This window comes from Saimiri boliviensis, chromosome 4, assembly GCF_048565385.1.
Source record: "Saimiri boliviensis isolate mSaiBol1 chromosome 4, mSaiBol1.pri, whole genome shotgun sequence".
Lineage (NCBI taxonomy): Eukaryota > Metazoa > Chordata > Mammalia > Primates > Cebidae > Saimiri > Saimiri boliviensis.
Window position 1 is genome coordinate 110,935,146 of NC_133452.1, and position 23,333 is coordinate 110,958,478.

Sequence of the window (23,333 nt, forward strand, 5' to 3'; positions counted from 1 at the left end):
TAATAGTATCTCACATATTGTATGAAGATGTTATGAAAATTTTAAAATATATTAGTTTTCAACTTGGGGTCTGACACTGATCCTAAAGATCTGTATAACTTTTATATATTCTCCCCATTTCAACAGCTGAGACTGTGAATAATTTAACCTTTTCTTAGTGATTCCTGTTCACCTTTAACAACATCAATAAATGCCAGAATTTCACACTTCAAGGGCATGCCCTCAGGGGCTCTCAAGTTGTGTCTGATGGATGTTTTTTTCATATTAAACAACAACAGGAAAACTTTAAAGTTATTTTGTCTGAATTTTATTGTATTCTTTTCTATTTTCCTCATTGCTAAATATTCCAACTTTCGATCTGTCTTTGCCTACACCTGCTAGTCCATTTTATGTTTCTAAATTGCTAATCTGGTCAGCTTGCAATTAGCAAACAGGGTAAGCATGTGCAAAATTAGAATAAATAAGTAGATTCTGAGTGAAGACCCCCGAATAAAGTGGCTGGCTATTATACTTCCGTTTTTTTGAAAATCAGTAACTGTTGTTTTGTACTATTTGGAGTTGCCAGACGGTTACATTCATGTGCCATATTTTACTATAAATATGGTGACCATTGAAGAGACTCAATCTTATCTTTGGGAACAGACGTTATGTACAAAGGTTATCTCTGTGTAGATCTATGTGTGCAGACAAATGACCTTTGTATACAATGCATGTACACACAGATAATAGCTTTGACCAAAGAGGACACTGAAAGATAATTAGAAGACTGGAGGTGAGAAAACCAGGTTACTTCTCCCACCTCCTAAATCTGCTTTAAGTGGCTTTTTTTCTTCCTTTCAGCACTGGCATCTCTTTTAACATTTTAGTTTTCATTGAGCATTTGCACCCTCCTTGGGTCTAGCTTCTCCTCATTTCATAGTTATGTTAACACTATCTCTTCTTTGCATTTCTCCAGCCACAGGGGTACTATCAGTGTCCTTTTGTTAATAATCTCTGGAGATACCTGTCATGATATTGTATGCTTACAAGAACAAAATCTGACATGTATCATGGTTTCATTTTACACACCCTAGGAGAAAATAAGTGCCTTGAGATTATTTTTGAGCCTCAAAATATTTGAAGTGAAGGTATATGGAGAATGACAGTTTTACAGTCTAGAGATTTCATTACTACCTCCCTCCAGATTTAAATTGGAAATGTGGTTAAGGATCAAATCTGGAAAATAGATTATATAGACAAATTAGACACAAATACACAAGTCTGGCTTATGTGGTTTAATAAGAAGAAAACAGAATTGGGCAAAGCAGAAGCTGGATTGTAAAACTGCCAAGGTAACTATGTCACACTAATTACAGGAAAGTTAATATGTTCTATAAGAACAAAAGCAACACCGCAATCCAGGCTAGATCTCTGTCAAGTAGGTTGCCAGTGACTATGCAACTTAATAGCCAAAGGAGAACATTGAGAGTAGAAAGGGGCACAAGAAATAATGCAATAAGAAAAATATATACTTTGGGGATATTTACATAGAGACTGACAATTAGTTTTCTTTTCTTGGGATACTTATACAATGATTCTATTTAAAAAACGAATGGTTCTATTAAAACAGTGGCTCCATTTGACACAAGTAATGGTTTCATTTACCAGAATTGGACTAGTCAAAAGTAAATTTTTTGAAAAGTCAGGAAACAACAGATGCTGGAGAGAATGTGGAGAAATAGGAATGCTTTTACACTGTTGGTGGGAGTGTAAATTAGTTCAACCATTGTGGAAGATAGTGTGGCCATTCCTCAGGGATCTAGAACCACAAATGCCATTTGACCCAGTAATCCCATTACTGGGTATATACCCAAAGAATTATAAATCATTCTACTGTAAAGACACTGGCACACGTATGTTTATTGTGGCACTATTCACAATAGCAAAGACTTGGAACCAACCCAAATGCCCACCAATGATAGACTAAATAAAGAAAATTTGGGCACATATACAGATATTGATCAACTTACAACCTGTGCAACTTACAACCATTCGACTTTATGACCACAATTGCTAGCCACGACTGCTCCATGTCTGGCAGCACAAACGTTGCCCAGCTGGGCGTACGACAGTGTGGACCAGCTTCCGGCAGCACTACCATCTCCACGTGGACCATTTCAACTGTTATCCCAGACACGGTATAGCAATTTGTGTTTTGTACATGTTTACATATTTTGATATGTTTTGCAACTGGGAAAATGTTTCCTATGGTATTTCTTACACCTGTATTTTGTATTTTTGTATACACCTGTATTTTGTAATTTTGTATGTTTTGCAAATATTCAACCAGTTCTACTGGTAATGCAGTGTTTTACTTAAACCTGACGAATGTAAAAATAAGAAACAAAATGGTGTAGAGATGATAAAAATGTCATAAAATGAACAAAGAAAATTATGATATATAACAATAATGAAAGAAAATTATGATAAAATATGACTTAAAAATTTTTATAACATCATTTCACAGTACTGTACATATAGCCTACTCAACTTATGACCAAATCGTGTTACGACCGGTCTGTCGGAACCAATCGTGGTCGTAAGTTGAGCACTAGCTGTACACCATGGAATACTATGCAGCTGTAAAAAGAATGAGTTCATGTCCTTTGCAGGGACATAGATGAAGGTGAAAACCATCATTTTCAGCATACTAACACAGGAACAGAAAACCAAACACCTCATGTTCTCACTTCTAAGTGGGAGTTGAAAAATGAGAACACAGGGATCCAGGAAGGGGAACATCACACACTGGGGTCTGTCAGTGGGTGGGGGTCTAGAGGAGGAATAGCATTAGGAGAAATGCCTGATGTAGATAACAAGTTGATGGGCACAGCAAACCACCATGTCACGTGTATACCTATGTAACAAACCTGCATGTTCTGCACATGTATCCCAGAATTTAAAGTATAATAATTAAAAAGCCCTCCCAAAAGAAAGTTGTCTTTAGAAATTTTAGTCATTCTAGTAATTCCTAAAATACTATTTCTATAAAATAAAATGAAGGCCAAACAGTATATAAAAACAATACTTTTGTATCAAAAAAATGTAGATATTGAAATCTCAGATTATGAAGAAAACATGTTCTACCCTGAATATTATTCCCTAGCCCATGTGATATATACTGCAGTGGCCCTTTTTTTTTTTTTTTTTTTTTTGTCTTTCAGCTTCTCTATATTGATTTGTGAGAACAATAACATAATACATGCAAGGTGCTTGGGACTCCTCTGAAAAAAACTCAGTGTATGACACTATCCTATCATTTTGTGTGTGATAGTCCTGAATTTCTCAAAATGTGTATTTTAGCAACTTTCCCCTATTTGAATTATACTCAAGGCTTCCATTGAAATGTCATGTTTTATCACTTTATCTGTAAAAAATAGGTGAAAAGACAAGTGCAAAGTCAAACTAAATGATAGTTATAAAATGTACATCATGATTCCTTCTAAGTGACTGAATAAAACTGAAAATAATTTCCCTTTTTAAAATGTCCTTTATTTTACACATTTAGTCATAGTAAAAACTAATTTTTGAAAATGTCTCCACTCAATTTGATAAAATTCAGTGCCTCATGGTATGCTTCTCTTGATGTTGTGATCTCAGAGAAAGAACTGATTTTTATAATCGACAGGTTTTTTGCATCATAATTAAGCCATCAGATTTATTTGAAAAGGAGGTAAAAGCAGCCACTTTTTTCCCCCCAAAAGATACTGAAGAACTTATACAGGTAGTGCTCGACTTAGGACCACAGTCGGGACCGCGGATCGGTCGTAACACGATTTGGTCTTATGTTGAGTAGGCTATATGTACAGTTGAAATGGTGAACGTGGAGATGGTAGTGCTGCTGGAAGCTGGTCCACGCTGTCGTACACCCAGCTGGGCAACGTTTGCGCTGCCAGATGCGGAGCAGTTGTGGCTAGCAATTGTGGTCGTAAAGTCGAATGGTGGTAAGTTGCGTAGGTGGTAAGTCGATCAATACCTGTATTATGGCTTATATGTTTTTTCCAAGACTAACTTTTGAATACAAATGAGCATTTAAAAGTTGAAAAAACTTACAAAGTAGACTTATTAGTATACATTGCAACACTCACTGCACAGTCAGCAGCAGTAAAAGACACATGTCTCTTCCAGTACCAAATTATTTAAGAGCCAAGGCTGGATGTATACAGGCCACTTTGGACTAAGAAAACCATGAACAGTGAGTTTACTGTCCCTCAGGGTGTGTAACTGTACCCTGTATTTATGCACTTCTAGTCACATTGTCCCATCAGGACAGATGACTTACTCTCATTCTCTGGTGGAGCTCCTTCTCATCAATACACTGATTTGGCAATTACTGGTTACTCAATAAGCTGTTCCTAGCATATAGGAACAGCTTATATAGGTGCTCAGTAGGTGTACTGTTATTGTAGATCTGGTATATTTGTACAATTCCTTGAGTTTGAGTCCCAGGAGGATTCAACTCATCATCAAATTCTCAGGTGTTTCTGAGATTTGAGGAAATGTCACAGATCAGCTACCAACCATTTCCCTTCATAAATTAAAAATAAGCAAAATAAGTATCTAAGGGCCTAGGGCACACTTGCTATACCTAATTCTGTTTTTTCTCCATTCATTTCTCCTTAATTCTTTTTGGGTGAGTGACTATCCCTACTAAACATTTACAATGACTCTCAGAAGATTTTCTTCAATTATAGAGCTTGATTCAAAATACGATTCTCCAACTAAAGCATATCAGTAATACTAAATATTCTCTCTGTCCCAAAATTCTGATTACTCACATACTTTTCAATTTCTCATTAGAAGACCATATTGATTCTCTTGATTGGTTTTAAATTCATTGTATTTGTTTTAATAGAAATTGCCTTTTTTAAATTATGAAATGACTATGAGCTAATTGTAAGAACTTGAGCTATACAAAGGGAAGAAAAAGGTAAAGCATCCTGATTACTTCACTCTCCAGATAAAAATCACTGCAGTATGTTCAGCTATGGAGTAGTAGTTTAATATGTTACAAGGAGGCATCTTTGAAATTGTATTGTGTAATGAAGACAAAAAGGTGAGATACACTCCAACTGCTGGCCTTTCCCACATCCTTCTAAAGGGAACCCTTCCACTTCTCAATCTCTGGAACTTCCAAATCCATGTTTTATACCAAGTGAGCATCAACATGCAATTCTCTTAAAACCAAGTACCACAACCCTTTTGAGAAGAAGACTGCCAAACCTTTCCACTTAATCACTATGTTTTCTCTCCAACTCATTATTAAAGTCAACACATTGGGCCCGACATGGTAGCTTACGCCTATAATCCCAGCAATTTGGGAGGATGAGGCAGGTGGATCACCTGAGGTTAGGAGTTTGAGACCAGCCTGGTCAACATGGTGAAACCCCTCTCTACTAAGAGCACAAAAATTAGCCAGCTGGGAACCTGCATTCCAGCCACTGGGGAGGCTGAGGAGGAGAACTGCTTGAACCAGAGATGCAGAGGTGGCAGTGAGCCAAGATAGCACCATTGCACTCCAGCCTGGGCAACAAGAGTGAAACTCCATCTCAAATGATAATAATAATAAAATAGTCAATACAGGGATGAAATGAGAGTTTTTATTTTTATGGAAAAGTTGATGGAAAAGAGAAGTTAAGGTATTTGGCACCTGACAGAGAAATAAAGATCCATTTTCACCTCCACGACAATCATCCCTAAAACTGAAAGGTTCACAGTGAAAGCTGGGATAAACAAAGCAAATTGCCCTCCAGCAAATTGTGTTTTTATCCCCCTTAAGGCAGGAGTGACACAGGTGGTCTCTCGTTCTTTCCCAATTCTCAATAAAAATCAAATTTAAAACCTGACCCAGAATTCTGAAGAACGAATAGCTTAGAATTCACCAGAAGGAACATTAAATTTTCTCCCCCATAAAGATTTTAAGTTAAAAAACCTCAAAAACATACTGCTGATAAACCTCTCAAATACTTTTAATGGTTCATGAAATTATCAGACAAGTTATCTCGTTTTTTATTAATGTGATTAACAGACTCGATATAATTTTGTCGTTCCATCCTTTGCCTCTTCATAATGCAAACATTAAATTCAATTTGCCTTAGTAAGACACATTTAGACCACATAGATGTCTTTACCCAGAAAGTAATATAGTAATATTGCCTTTTTCTGCTAATTCAAAATCATCTTATCTAAGGCTAAAAATATTTATCATAGTTGTTCACATTTCACCTCATACTGTACATTCAAGAAGTTTTTATTATGCAACTCTAAATGCTCCAGTGTATATTTGTCTAGGGGGCTAGAGATAACTAGACGTTTTGAACAGAATGTATGTGAACATGATAATTATAGTCCTCTGCTGGCTTTCCAATGAGCAGTGTATAGTGCTGGTAAGAATATCTGATAATGCTATCTGCAGCTCTGATTTGTTAATGAATGCTTGGCATATCCTTGGGGTGGTTCCCCTTTTGCAGCCACATCACTTATACTTGAAGTATTCAATAATTTTTCTGGCCCATACAATGCTGCAATGTGAATATTTTCAGAATATATACCACAGTTGGGTTTTAAATAACAGCCTCATTTCAGCATTTGGACTGCAAATATAAGATTACTACTTCTTCTAATTATATCACTTGCGAGAATTCCTAATTCTTATTGTGGAAATTGGCTCTTCCTTTACCTATGGTTGAGAAATGTGTTTCTGAATATGTCTTTTTACCTAAGTAAATTTTAGTAAAAATCTACATAGGAAAATTTACTATGAAATAATTGATAAATGCTTTTGGATATTGCAATATCTTTAAAAATCTATTTTTTGAACACCTGTTACTTGTTTAACTTACTTGGAGCTAAATTAATTGCTAAACTATATGCATAATTGTTTTGGATTAATACACCTCATTCAAACAAAAATTTTTCTTAGGTAATCTTTGCTAGTGGGAGAGAATGCTATAACCTTTTAGTCTTGTTAAAGTGAACTAAATATAACCTAAGAAGGGCTCTGTACTTTTATATTTGAGTCCATTGGGCAAACCACAATCTAATAGGCAGACAAAACTGAAACCCTAATTTAGCAGTATGTGCCTGTAACAATAGCTGTGTCTTGGCCAATCCCAGCAGCCATACTTCAACCAATTGTACACTGAAGAGTGCTCAAACTGTGTTCAAATAAGGTAAATGCCATCTGGTAACCAATCCAGCTGTTTCTGTACCTCACTATAAAAATTTGTTCTGACCATGAGGCATCCCTGGAGTCTCTCTGAATCTGCTGTAATTCTGGGGGCTGCTCAGTTTAGGAATTGTTCATTGCTCAGTTCAACACCTTTAACTTTAATTCAGCTGTAGTTTTTCTTCTAACAGTCTAAATCATGTGCCATGTCAAGGCATCTGAGATTTAGATTTCAACACCATATATAAAACTGCAATTTCTTGATATAAAACATGATTTAAATACGCATTTTACCTCCAGCTTTTGGTATCCCTTTGCCTGCTAAGTGGGAAAGGGATGTCCTAAGCAGAGGGGTAGCAATTCCTGTAGTGAAGAGCAATCTCAGGTGTTGTAGGCAAGGTTAGGTTTGCTACAACATTTACCTACCCTTGTAGCAGGAAAGGAGTAGTCAATGATTAGAGAAGTCATGCAATTAAATTGTGTATTTCAATTTTGACTTTAGAATAAACCCCTAGAGCTTTGCTTTATTTTTATTATTAACAAAATACACTCTGCTAAAATGATGTCTCATCTCAATAACTACACCCTTTTAGGGATGAAGAGAGGCAGGACTCCATCAAGTTAAACAATAAGAACCAAAGTGATGACCTATTTTCTAGCTCTCTGCTCACCTGGATAGTCACCTGGAGAGTGATGAGTTCAGTCTCACCCCTAGCTTTAATTCTTCCTTCTCACTCTACTTGTCAGGGAGTGAACAGGAGTCTACTCAATGTACATTGACTGGAAAGACAGAAACTAACTCATAAGGTATGAAAGAGATATTTGAGTTTAAGAGTAGTTATGTTTATATTTTCATGGAAAAAATTAACAAAGGTCAAACAATTAGAATAGTTCAAATGGATCATCATTAGTAGTTATATTTAATGCAAATGTTTATAGGGTAGACCCATGGAATCAATACAAGCAAGCAGCCTACAGGAAAAGAATATATTTTACAGTGGACATTTTGTAAGATGCATATGGTAATAATATGTGTGAATTTATTCAGTACATCACAAACAGGAAAGAATTAAAAGGTAAGAACTGTTGAATGCTTGTTGGTTTTCTTATCAACCACAGAATCTCTGGGAGCAGCAATCTATCACCAAAATTCGGTTTTAGTTTTCATAAATTTTCTGCAACAAGAAGAGATGGTAGTGTTTTGAAATGGGAAGAAAGACTAAAACTTTGAAAATCTTGGAAACAGAAATTCTCCATTTTATAGAAACTATTTTTTTTTTCTAGGTAGAGTCGTCATGCTACAAGCACTCCTCCAGGGAGGCAGACTTCTTGCCACCCCCAAGAATATTATTATGAGAGTATACAAATCAACAGAGAGACAACAGCTGAGCAAACCTAGAGGTAACCAAGGACATCCTACAATTACTCAGGCTCACCTCATCTCACTTTAATAAAGCCCACAGTAAAAAGTAATTCTTCTCTCTAAATAAAGTATAAATCCTACAGGAACATTTTTGTTTAGCTAATTGGGTCAGGTGACTCACTCTTAGCTATATTCCAGAGGGCTGTATTGAAACTCTTTTCCTTAGAACCCATGGAAAAGAGAAAGAGCATTTCCCAAACAGGGTGGGTGTTGCTATCTCCAGCAAGAGGGAAGAAGAATGGTTGTTGGACAAAAACCAGTCAATGTCTTCTACAAGTGACAAGCGAGATATGAGCAGCACTGGAAGGAAATAGACATGAACAAGATCTGAGTCACTTCCATGCACTTGCACATTTTAGATATTTAACATTTAATGTGGGTATTAAAAATGCAAAGATAAGCAGAAAAAAAGCATACTGTGCCTACTTGACTAAGATTTCAGGAAAAATAAGATAACTTTCAGAATGCTACTCAACATGAGGAATCCAGCCATTCTCAGTTCCAGGTGAGGCAGAAGTTTCAAAGGTACTCACTGGACAATTATTGCAGGTGAGTATTGGATCCATTTTATTATAAATAGAAATTTTCCTTGAAGATTCTGAGCATGACGAGTCATAATTTAATGAGAAAAGTGTTGATCAGTCGGAATGGGTAGAATACTCAGGCCATATAGGAGATAGTCAGAACCAAAGGTAAATTATGTTCTTCAGTTGTTTTGTATCACATTTACCTCCTAAGCCTTATTCAGCTTCTTTGGCAGATGTTTTTAAATTAATTTGTAATAACATGCTCTATTCACTTTATTTTCTTAGATGAAATCTTACTCAGAAGCTCAACATGTAAATAGAACAAAAGGAGAGCTATTTTGGTTGAGTGTGACAGTGGAAAAGGCGCTGTGCCACTCACCTGGCCCCAGCCTTCTCCTGCCACCAGCCTCAAGGCTTGTGTGAGGAGTGGGGTTTTAAGGAAGGCTGCTGAAAATCCATCACTCCAGTGGACAAAGTCAGTCTAAGAACAAATGAAGGAGTTCTTATAAATGTTAAAGTTGTTGCTCTGCCTTATACCAACCTCTAGTCTGAAAATACAATTTTCAGAGTAACTTTTAAATGTGGACAATTTAGCCAAAATTTCCTCAAACACAAAGATGCCATTACAAAACAAGAAGAGCAAATCTGTGTGGGGAGGTACAGAGCAAGGCACAGAACATATGGAAAGGAAAATTTTTTAACTTGTAGCTTGGCTTTCAGGTGTTAAACTGCTCTTAACAGTGGATATGATACTATAAAGAGATGAATGAACCAAAATGATGCACTACATCTAACCCTCCAAGAGACACAGAGCTCTACCAGTGATACATCTATGTTACAGTGCATAGAAAAATTTTGACATCTCTGCAGAAGGAATGCCAACCAACAGTATGTGGAGGTTAATTAAAGAACTAGAGAGCAAATTTTCCATTTGGAGAGTTTCTTTTGAATCAATTTATTACATAAAAATATCTCAAATAGCTTTTTTGGAGAAAATTTGTTAAATAGTTGATACAAATTTATTATAATGCAATCTCTTTCAGAATAACTACAAAGATCTTATTTATAATTCCCAAAATACAAGCAGCAATTGCTAATCTTATACTGATGTCATTGGAGAATTAAAATATATAAAAATGTAGCTTTCTTAGTCATGTGGCAATTTCTACAAGCCATAAGTAGACCTGGTATTGTTGCAGTCTTTCTATTTCTTAGCTCAGCAAGATCCAAGATCTTGTCTCACAACCAGGAAGAATTGGCATGCGGACACTGGAGTGTGAGTGTAGTAGAATCTATTAAGCAAAAGAAAGCTCTCAGCAAAGAGGGGAAGTGTGTGTGTGTGTCTTGGGAGGGGGGATGATTCCCTTATCCAAAAGCAGAAAATTTCCTCATGTGTCTGGGGCCTCATATGGACTCAGAATGGGCAGTGCATGCTGATTGGTTTGTGCATATGCAAAAAAGTTTAAAGTAAAGACATCACTCAAAGGTGGGCATGACAGTGTAGAAAACAAATTAGGAAAGGGTAGGTGTATGTAAAATATGTGAAGGGTGACGATCAATCAGAAGAAGGTGTGCCAAACAGAAAGACAAGTTCTCAATCCGGCCCGAGGACTTAATTTGTTGCTTGGTTTTCAGGTGTTAAACTGTCTTCAGGTTGGAAGTGGGGTTTCATCAGGGACCCACTCCTATCTGCCTAGGCATTTGACTGCCTCCTGCCACTCTCAGCATCTTAAGAGGGCTATGAAAAAGCCATTGTAATGGTATCTACTTTGGAATTTGTGAAGACAGTAAATTTATTACTCTCAGAACCCTAACAACAACTTGAAGGTGTCATCTATTCCATCTATTCCTTTTAAAGCCAAATTATACTTTTATCATCCCATGAGCTAGTTGTCTGTTCTACTGAAAATAATTTGAGAGAATCAAGGAATCTATAAAAAGGGCTTGGATGTTTTCATTCATTCACTTTGCAAATAGACAGGGCAATGCTACCATCTATACCGGGCATTAGGGCTACGTAGTACATAAAACATAATCTCCATGAATAATGTACACTCTAGTGTATAAAACAGTTAAGGAGATTATCTCAGCCTGGTGTATGTATGCTGAAAAGTAGTTTAAACATTATGTTTGAAAACACAAAATTGGCATTTAAAGACTCTAAAAGAAGATATTCAAGGAAGGATTTACCATCTAAACTGAGACTTGGCACACCTGTTCACCATGTGAACAGTGACTGAAGATGTTCCAACGAGAACAGACAAAGTATGTAAAAAACTAAAGAGGAAGTGGCATATTAGAGGTTCAGGAACAGTTCAGAGTGGAGTAAGGGAAGATGTTTTAAGATACAAGGCTGGTAACATGAGCTCAAACTACATAATGAAAGGCCTTGAATATTGTGTGGGGGATTTGGGGTACTATCATGCAAAAAATGAAAAAAAATAAGGCTTTTAAATAGAAAACATGGTTTTCTTGATCTGAACATAAGAAACACTACTCTAACTGGAAATGGAGAATGGCTTGAAGGTGAGTAGTGAGGACAGAGAAGACTACCCTAATCCATTTGTTCTTCATGAGGCAGAACAAATAACAACTTCACAGCAGACAAGATATGGAGTGTGAGGGGAAGAAACCCAAGATGTCTTCTGAGTTTTTTCCCTTAGCACTGGGTGTCCTTAGATGGAGAACATAGAAGGAGCTGGGCTAGATACAGATAATGAATTAAGGTTTTTGCTCAAGGGATCCTCTCACCTCAGCCTCATGAGTAGCTGAGATTACAGGCACATGCCACTGTGCCTGGTTCTGAATTAAGTTTTTAACATGTTGAATTTAGGATTCCTGGTATTTATCCAGTAGACAATTTTTATGCTTATTGTTATCATGACTTGGTGAATGCTGCTATATTAAATGAAGTGGGTAAAAGGAAGAAAGTATTATATAATGAATGTAAATGGTGATTTTTAAAAAAAAAAAAAAAGGCAGGGGGCAGTTGAAAAAACTAAGTGAACCAAGGCTGTTTCAATCAGAAAGAACAAACATGACAAATATGGCAATGTGCATCTAACAAAGTCAGGGGAAAAGCCAGAAAGGTAAAGACAGACATGTATCAATGAAATATATTTGTATAATCATAAGTTCTGCTATTAATTTTCTCAATTTGCAAGATTAAAAACCACAAGCAGCACCTGAATTGAGTGCTTGTACAGCTTCATTGTGGGCATGAACACCTGTATATATACATAGAAGTAAATGAAGACATGAGTTCTTCAAGGACTTTCAGGAGATTTTATACAGAATATCAGAAAGGAATATCAGGCTGCTTACCAAGTAGAGAATTGGTTGTCTTGAACTGATTGACCTAGTGTCTGTGTTAAGAGCTTAAGGATATAGCGTACATGCAAAGCAACTTTTAAACACACTTCATATTGCATATTATGAGGCTTCTTCCCTGGAGTTTTTAAGCAAAGCAATATACAGGGTTCTTAAAGCCATGGTTATACTGGAATGGAACTATGCAGCCATAAATAAGGATGAGTTTATGTTCTCTGCAGGGACATGGATGCTGGAAACCATCATTCTCAGCAAACTAACATAAGAACAGAAAACCAACCACCACATGTTCTCACTCGTAAATGGGAGTTGAACAATGAGAACACATGGACACAGGGAAGGGAACATAACACACTGGGTCCTGTTGGGGGTTAGGGGGGCTAGAGAAGGGGTAGAATTAGGAGAAATACCTAACACAGATGATGGGTGATGGATGCAACAAACCACTATAGCGTGTGTATACCTATGTAACAAACCTGCACATTCTTCACGTGTACACCAGAGCTTAAAGTATAAACAAAAAAAATGGTTATTGTGCACAAAATTGGTTTTGGCATAATTTTTTTTTTTACTAACAACTCGCAGAATGCAAACATTATTTGTCTTGAGTTTAATAAACTACCTCTCTCGTGTAATACATAGTAATTGTTACCAATCATGACTTTGTAAAAGTTAAATCGTGACACTGTAAGTTAAAATAACAGAAACTGGAAGAGAGAAATGCTGAAAGGAGGAGCAAGAGGTAACTAACATCTACATCTTATAAGCTAGAGAATTTAAGAATTACTGTTTATAATTAGCAGAACAAACACTAAGTGTATGAGAGTATTATTTAATGTTTCAGATATAAGGATTCAGAAACAAAATATTATAACTGTATGATAAGGAAGGAAGATGGGGTAGCTATAAGTAGACTAAATCCCCATCTACCTTGTCAAGAACCTAATACAAAATATCTAAAAATGGACAATCAAGAAATTCCACTGAATGTATTATTTGCAGATACACAGGTCACCTTCAGGAGAGAGATCCAGGAATGGAAGTTGATGAGGCAGTGGGCTACTGTTTTTGTTTAAACCCTCTGCTTTGTCAACTGCAGGTGAATATTACTTTGATAAACATCTAAAAATTTAATATACACACATACATATCATGTATGTTATGTTACCTAGAAGATGTAAAACAGGTCCCAGATTGGCATAATATTTGACCACAGTCATAACAATGGCATTAATATGTGTGAACAAAGACTGTTTCAATCAGAAAGAATATATATGACAAACATGGCAGTGTGCATCTAACAAAGCCACTGAGAAAAGCCAGCCTTGGCCAATAGATATGGGGAAGAAAGATTCAAAATATATTGTCTGAGGAACTGCTTAAGATCACATACACTCTGTGTTCACATTTCAAACTTACCAGTTAACTTTTTGTTCATAATCAGACTTGCCATTCAAGCTAGCCTGTAGGAGAGAAACCTTGTCATGTTAACACAACTATTCTGATCTGTGTAAAGTTTTATTTTCCTATAAATTAATAATTTCATTTGTGATATTATACTTCAGTCTCTGGAGAGAGCCTTGTTATTGTAAGTTATCAAAGAACTCTTAGCAAGGCAGTGGCTATCTTCTGGGAATTTCTGGGCTTTAAAACACTTGTCTTTCTACCATCAACAGTTTAAACTAGGCCTCCTTTTTTTCTTTAGATTAGCACACATTCTTTGCTTCCTTCCAACTTCCTTGTTGTCTATAATTCTGTGAGTCATTCATTTTTAACAGTCCATACAGAATTGGTACTCTAAGAAACAGAAGAGTTCTTATGTTATAACTTCAGTGCCTTTGGAGTTGCTCTTAAATTTTAAGAAAAAAATAAACAGGAAAATAGAACGAGACAATGTGACATATGAGTTTAGAGAAAGTAGGTCCCTCTAGGCAAACCTTTCACTCAGAAGTTTCTGTAATCAGAGGAAGACTTCCTGCGAAACTAACAAAGCTTATCTCTAGGGCACCTCTTTTAGAGGAGGCCCTTGCAATGCTCTGGGAGACTCCCTTGCAGCGTGTTCCTGACTAGTTTTTCCAAAACTTTCAAACATGAGATATTTTATGACAGCTGGTTGGACTGCTGCCTCTTTCTTTTCTGACTTCATCCCCATCACAAATCCCCTGAAGTCCAATAGGGATGGATTAGCCATGGATGTTCTTGAATCTGGCTAAGAGAAAGTTAAGTTGGAAATAGATTTTCTTGGGTCTAATCTACTTAAGTTTCACAGTTTTCTCATGTATATTTCAGTTGTTGTTTACTCACCAGTCATCACTGATATTAATGTATATCTCCAGAGATTATAATTTGATATGAACATGCCCTCTTATTCCCAGCACAGAACATTCATAGATAATAGAGGAGAAATAGTTTTGAAATGTATAGAGCAACAAGCTAATCTATGAAAAATTCTTCTAATTATCAGACACGTAAAATTAGAAGAAAATGATTCAGTCCTCTTCAACGCCAATCAAAATGAATTTCTATTCCTTCAAGAATATTCTCAGTAATATCGAATAATTATGAAATTAACATGCTTTTCATGCATTCTTCAAAATAGAATTTATTAGAATACCTGCATTTGTAGTGCACAAACCAAGAGCAATACTACCAATAGTAAGTATATCTTGTTGCACAATTACATATTGAATGTGTCCCAGCTGTTAACAGTAAAAAAACAAACTTCAATCAGCTAGGCTAAAAGAAAACTATCTTTCTATAGTCTTTATAGAGGATATTGTAAATTTATTTGTTTTACAATGAGGATCTCAAAGGACAAGCAACTAAATATATAGGAAAGAGTATTATAGAACTTTGTGAGGCAATTAATTAATAAAATGTTACCAACCCTCAAAAAGGTCATTGATCCTAATGGGTCCTTTCCCTGCTCATTGTTGTTCACACCAATAAAATGAGACCAGGTTCAGTAAAGCAGAACAGAAGCTTCATTCATTCATCAAGGAAAGGAGAAGGGGAGCTTATATTCAAAGTACTTTCTCTCTTCCGGGTAAGGTAAAGGGAGATTTTAAGGGCTTTTAGGGCAAGTAGGTAGAGCCTGCGGGCATGAGTCAGGGACAGAGGTGGGACTTTCCAGAGAAAGTTGAAGTGTAGTAGTTTTGTTCTTTCCTATGTGTCTGACAACTATATGCGCCTAGCAGAGTGCATCCCTTCCCACTGCATGGGGATTTTAGTCTGGTAAGAAAGCAAGCATTCAGGTTAGGGTGGCACTACGGAGCTAATTTCTCACCTTGCGGCTAGTTTGTTGTTACCAGCCTCTAGCCTTCATTTCTATAAGCAAGCACAGATGTGTGCACAGGTTAATTCCACAGGTTTAGTGGCTTTTTGAAAGAATTAAAGTCACGCTGCAGTCACAAATGTAGCAAGTTCTATTTTGAGGTTTTTAAATATTTACAGAATGTGTAAGCTTTATAAAATTTTAAGCTGTATTTTCTTATCCTTAAGAAATGTTCATATTTGTATCTTATTTGAATTTTAAATTTTGAATTTCTCTTATTAAAGAGGGCCCTCAACAGCTGTATAAACTTTAGCCCAGAAAAAACTGGGAATCTACCCCTGCATGGACAAAAAAACTTAGAGTAATCTCTGAAAATGCAAAGTTAAAGGGTACGCTGTGCACAGTGTTTATCAGCCTTACACTGTATGTCCACCAAGAAGGCTTTTATTTAAATCCAGGTAATAGAATACATAGACATATTCAGTTTAAGTGTATTGACAGATGATATCAACAACTTCGATTATGCCTAATTTTCACTGACTTCCTGTTTCAAGTTGCTTTTTTAAAAGAGAGTTTGTTTATTAAAGGAAGTATAAAGAAAATCTGTTTGGATGTTCTATAGAATTCCAGACACTTTTAAAAAGTAAAAAGTATACTAAGGTATGTGACTCATTTGAAGGTTGTCAGTAGCATAGTAACAAAAGAAGTCTTATTTGGGGTTAAGTGAGGTAGCTGTCCTAAACGATTCCCAAAATCATAAAAAATGGATGGAACCATCAAAGTAGAAATGAATAATTAAACTTTGCTCCAATTCTGCACCTATGAATATCAGGAAAACACAAAGAGCTATTAATGTTTATTCTCTCTAGATAGAAACCCAAATTGTAAAATTATATAACAAAATTTAGTAACAAATATTGCAATCAAGACTAATACTATAACAGCATTTGGTAAGTGTCTGTGTAGGAGTTATACAAATAAAATGCTAAGAGAAAGAGCATTTTTCCTACTCGTACTAAAAGAGAAGTGAGAAAAAAGTTGTTCAGTCATGCAGAGCAAAGCAGGAAATGATGATGAGAAGGAACCCTGAGGGAGTGAAAGAAGGAAGGCAGACAGCATAGCTGAGCACTTATATGCTCCTCATCACATATTAAATATTTCATATCCCTTACAATTATTTTATAACCACAAACCATGGGTGGCAGTTATTACTGTCATTATTTTAGAGAATAAAAACTTGAAAGACTTAATTAAAATAACTTGTCCAAGAACACATATCTGTAAGAGATGAAGCCTGAATTCAAACGACATCTGTCTGACTCCAAAGCCCACATGCACTCTTTCCACGCTCAAGGCCCGCATCTGTCAAGAATGGCATTGGAGGTCTGAGCACAGGGTTGCTTCACAGACCCTGTAACAATCATAGTAATAATGTTGATAATGCTGCCAACATATACAGCATTTACTATGTGCAAGGCAGAATTCTAAGCGCTTTACATTTATTACCACATTTATTCCTTTTTATCTCACAGAAGTAGAGAATAGAATGATAGTTACCAGAGGCCAGCCTCTGGTTTGGGTTGCGGAGGGAGGGGAGACGTTACAGTAAGGAAGAGTAAGTTGACAGATCTGTTGCATAGCATGGTAACTATGGTTGATGATTTATTGTGTTCTTGAAAAATGCTAAGAGAGTGGGTGCTAAGTGTTCTCATCACAAAACTATGTGAGATAATTCACTTATTAATTACGTAGATTTAACCATTCCACAATGTATATATGTTTCAAAACCTCATGTTGTACGTAATAACTACATACAATTTTATATGTCATTTTAAAAAACAAATTTGACAGATGGCTCATGGGAAGTGTCTGGGACAAGTTAAGTGCTGAATAAATATTAGCTATTAAAAAATGCTTCTGGCCGGACACGGTGGCTCAAACCTGTAATCCCAGCACTTTGGGAGGCAGAGGCGGGTGGATCACGAGGTCAAGAGATCGAGACCATCCTGGTCAACATGGTGAAACCCCGTCTCTACTAAAAATAAAAAAAATTAGCTGGGTATGGTGGCGCGTGCCTGTAATCCCAGCTACTCAGGAGGCTGAGGCAGGAGAATTGCCTGAGCCCAGGAGGCGGAGGTTGCGAGATCGCGCCATTGCACTCCAGCCTGGGTAACAAGAGTGAAACTCCGTCTCAAAAAAAAAAAAAAAAAAAAAAATGCTTCTAACAACTGTGTATGGAAAGTACTCTTATTTCCACTTAACTAAGGACAGCACCTGGTAGCAAGGAAAGATAAATTTCCCAGTACAGGGAACTTTTTAATATATTCTTTTTTGTAGCACTGTAAAAGCAATTCCTGATTGTAGTATAAGTACAAACGGTTTGAAGTGTTTAAAGAGTAATTTTTCCCCACACACATTGTAATCCCCCTATGAAGCAGTTAAACACACAGGCACACATAAATATATGCACACACTTCAGTATAGTTCATAGGCATCTTTCTTTTAAGTATTTAAATTGGCTTCATGATGCATGATACTACTTTGTAAGTAGTAGTCCATCATATGGTTGTACTACAACTTAATTAATCAGAATTAAAAGTACTTAAATCTATTTAAGTTTTGCATATCAATAAAAGAAATTACACTTATTTCAGTGGGAACATAACAAATTCCATCACTTCTTTGTCACTCAGCAGATGCTCAGAGTTTCACTACAGTAATATATTTCTTAATGATCTCTATGCAACTGACTTATTGATCTCTATGTAACTGACTCATCAGACTAGGCAATGCTCTTCATTTCTTCAGTAAAATATAGTAAATGACGACCATGTCACAATAAATACTCAAAGCTGCCAAGCTACTTTCTATTGTGTCTCTTCTGTTTCTTCAAGTTTCCAAGAGCCTATTACATTTTCACCAAAATGTATGACATTTTTACATGTTATCATCATGACAGCACTAATTAAAGAAATGTAAGTGCTAAATATAGCTGCTTCTATGAAAACTATATTGAATTCTTTGGAAAACTTAATAAAATTAAGTTACTAAGATAAAAGGGCTATGAAATTAGATACAGAAGAAAACCCTAAAAGTTGTAGGAAAATCTACAAGATTCTAAAGGAATTATGCACTCAGATTGCTTTGCAGCCATCTTCAAAACATTTATTTTAGTACTGTAAAGACATTTAAATATCTACCAAAAAAAAATTGCCCTTGACAGGACCAAAGTTGAGCTCTTCTCTAGTCACATTATAGGAAAGAGCTAAAGAGGCATGGGAATATTAGTTTATTCGACAGGAAATGATCAAAATGTAAAACTTATTTTAGAATAAGTGTAACTGATCCAATTAAAAAGGGGCGAAGCATAGCATTAATCTCTTCCCGCCTCCTTACCAGTCCTGCTAAAACCTATGAAAAGAAATAAGTTTTTAGGGCACATTATGCCTTTACATGTATCTTGAATGGAAAAAAGAAAGAAACCATAGATTTTCAAGTTCAATTGGAAAAACAGAAGAAATTTTTTAAAAAATAAAAATAAATGTTCAATGCATGTATGTAACTATACATGCTGTAAAAAGAAAATGCCTAAAACTCAACTGACATAAAGTTTCTTTAAAACGGTAAAGCAATATGAAAGTATAGTATATGTAGATAATAAATTATTTTTTAAAGTACTACAAAAAATTTTAATATATATTTTTTAAAAAACCATATGTATTATAAAAAATACAGGTCTTCTAGGAAAAATTTAAGAAAGTATCATTTTTTAAAATGTCCATTAAAAATTTTATAAATTTTGAAAAAAACTTAAACATGGCTACCCATTTGCCTTAAATCATATCCTACCAATTAACAGAATTAATCCTACCAATTAACACAAATAACAAAACAATAGAAATTGTGACTTTTTCTAAAAGTGTATCAATAATAAATTGTTATTTTAAGCATTTAAAAATGAATTTTTTAATTTTCAAGTTTTACAATAATAAGCACTTTAAAATGTGCTTATTAGGAAGCCTAATATTTGACTATTCTTTTATTGTTTGATACCAGAACTCATCATACATATGCAGGTAATTAATATAAACATTAGTTATCGTATTTCACTCACTGATATAATTTTCATATTTGAATATTTGTGAAATGTTGAAGTATTTTATACTACTAACATAAATATTTGTTAGTGTTTTTCTTCTTTTGTTAAATAAATGTTTTGAAAAAATGAGATGGCACATATTGTAAATTACATCATGGTTCCAGTGAAATCCAGCATTAATAGGATCGCTAAAAGATTCACTTACCAAAAACAGCAAAAATTTCTTTAGGGAGGTAAGATCGCAATATAAAATTTTTTAATAGAAAATCATCAAATAAAGGTTAATAAATTTGAATTTTTCTGAAAAGCTACCCTGGAGTCTATCAGAACCCCCCAAAATTCTTGCAATTGCTAATACAAAAATAAAGCTATTATTTACACAGTTCTGTAACAGTTTACTTCACTGTTAATGCCCACAATTTTTTTCTAATTTAAATCAAAAATCACAAAGTAATAGAGTAGAAATCATAAAATAATAGAGTTTAAATGCACTGTGAAAATTTAAGATCAGATTGGACTCTTTCTTTGTCAGCTCATCTCAATTTAATACTATTCTGGTTGTACCATTTTCCATTTCCCTGCAGCATTTCAAGCCAAAATCTTTCAAAGAATATACTCAGTCACCATTCTGAAAAAAGTTACAGTATTTTAGTTAATAACAATATATAGTTTTCTATATCAAAGAAAGACTTTGCTTCTAAGGGTCATCATTAAAACTACAAGACTTCATAGAAACATGCTTGATTTCAGCAGTATGAACCATGTCTATCATTCTCACAACATGAAGTACTTGAATATTGACTAATGCATACCATCAGAGACCCTGAAAAGTCTCTATTTTTATTAGACACTGAGATTCTGAAAGTGTACATAAGAGTTTTCAGTGACTAACCACAGATTAAATACATATACCACTACTGTTACAGAGTTAATAAGATACTAATCTAGGAAGACAATGAAAAAGTATATCGTAGCAAACAAAAAATTTTAGAAGCAAGAAGCTTATATCAGTAACCATGCAGAGCAGAGAAATGTATTACTTAGGAGCTAGGGGGGTATAAAAGCCAAGAAATTTAAAAATGCACATCTTAGGACCCTGGAAAATCTCAAGAATTAGAAATACAAGTAGTGCAATAATTGGAACTACAAAAGAGGAAGAAATATTGTGTAGTTTCAAAACAGAATGATTGGCTGAAGAGCTTTATAGGGTACAGTTAGGCTTCTAGATCACTTGGAAATAGCCAAGCAATTCTTCTTCTCCACTCTGAGAAGCCTGGTGATTCACTCTGTAATGAGGTAGAACCCAATGCCTTGAGTCAAGACACTAGGCAGACCTAAGCAAACGACACCAGAATCAAAATCAGGGAAACTCAGAAAACATAACATATGAAGAGTAAGACCCACTGGGGCTTCCCGAACCTTGATTTATATCTCCAGGCATGAGACTGAAGATATTCTCTTAGGAAAAACTGACTAAAATAAAGGATCAATTGATATTGTCTATTGTGGATCTTCTAAAGAGATGGTCAGTCTTTGACTTATCAGTGAAACACTGCAGTCAGCAGTCCTTGTTTTGCCACAGAGTTTGCAGTCAGAATTTCAGTGTTTCACTCTAGAATATGAAAAGACTGCCTGGTAGTTGAGAGAAGCCTGCAATATTAAATGTAGATACAGAATCAAGCAAGTATCCAGAGGCAACAGAGACTATGCTGGGATCAAAAAAAAACAAAAAACAAAAAAAACAACTGCAAATACACTGTAACTTATAATATTATGTATATATTTAATATATATAATTTATACATATAAATTTATATGTACATATATAAGCATAGCAGATAACTATATATTACATCTATTAACTAGTGTATCTCAAATATTATGTAATTAAGATATGCTACATCTATTTTTAAGGAATGTCATTTTTTAAAAGCACTCAAAAAATCTGAAATATTAAAAAATTACAGAAATAATTTTAATCTATTAAGGTTGTTAAAAATCTCTCAAAAGCGTTTTTAAAACAAAAGAGGAAAATATAACAGAAGAGATCAAAAAATGGATGGCAGTCTATAGTGCTTGATATCCAATTCAAAAGAATTCTGATCTGAGAAAAGAGAATTGGCAGGATATATATTCTCAAATAAATAACACACACAATTTTTCTAGACCTGAAGTACATGACCATCCAAGTTAAACGAGACCACTGAATGCCAAACAAAATGGATGAATAGTGCCTTTATGAAGAAACCCATTAAAAAATTGATAACACCAAGGATAATTAGAAGTTTTTAAAAGCAAAGAGGAAAAAATGTAAATACAAACACTGGAAACCCAACATCATTAGACTTCTTAATAGCAACTTTGGAAACATGAATAAAGTCTTCTGTATTCTATATACAGTATTCTATACCCAGACAGATTATCAATTAAGTTTGAGGGAAAGACAAAGAACATTTTCGTATATGTAAGCTCTCAAAATTTTACTCAAATATATCATCTTTTAATAAATGACTGAATGATGAATCCCACCAAAAGTAACCAAGAAAGTAAATCAAGAGAGTAAAGCAAGAAAATGGAAAAACAAAGAATACAAGAGGAAGGTGCAGATAAGGAGAAACAACCAGATTTCAAATCAGAAACCTAGAGGGTTAGTGAGTATTGCTTAGAAACTACTAATTTCAGACACACACACACACACACACACACACACACACACACACACACACACACACATATCTTACATGCACACAATATTGACAGGAGATGTGCATCCAGGGCAAAGACGATTGTAGATTTGGTAAGAGAATGTATGAGACAGTAAGTCCCATATCAAAGTTTGAGACTGCAACAGCTCAGTTACCAAAGTTGTTCCACATTATTCACATAAAAATATAATCTGGTCCCACTTAAACATGAGTCATGTTCAAACTACAACTAATATGAATCTAAGAATAGATAAAAATGAAAAAAGTATATGAACAAATTAATAATAAAATTTCTCCATATTTTTCCAATCTCAAATTACAACAAATTGATTCTATCACAAAGACTACATCTCAAGGAAGAGTGTTTCAAGAATAAGATTATGATGGCAGTGGCAGCCCATCGGGAGTGGCCTCTGCAAAGACACTGGCTACAAGAGGGAAGGTGTGGCTGGGGCTGTGCATTCTGCAGAGCTGGCAAGGGCCAGCAACAGGTGATTCTGGCGGGAGCCCCCCACCCGCCCCCCGGCCTTTCAGGTTGGTGGGGCAGGAGCCCTTGCTTCTGGGCGCAGCTGCAGCCTCCCAGCGACAGCTCCGGACATGTCTGCACATCGATGCCGGGGAAGCCCACTTCCCCCACTGGCTTGGAAGTGCCTGCTCCCGCTTCCTAGCATCTCCCTACTCTGGGCGCCCGCTCCAGTGCAGAGCAAAGTTGTGGTTGAACCCAGGTACTTTCACAACCTGACCAGCTGTGCACATGCTCAGGCTAGC

General features: G+C 35.5%; 1 long non-coding RNA gene across 4 annotated transcripts in view; it reads right to left on the reverse strand.

Annotated features, from left to right (window-relative positions):
* The window catches only part of LOC141584319 (uncharacterized), a 630,894-nt gene that overhangs the window by 605,948 nt on the left and 1,613 nt on the right, over positions 1-23,333 (reverse strand). The window lies entirely within an intron of this gene.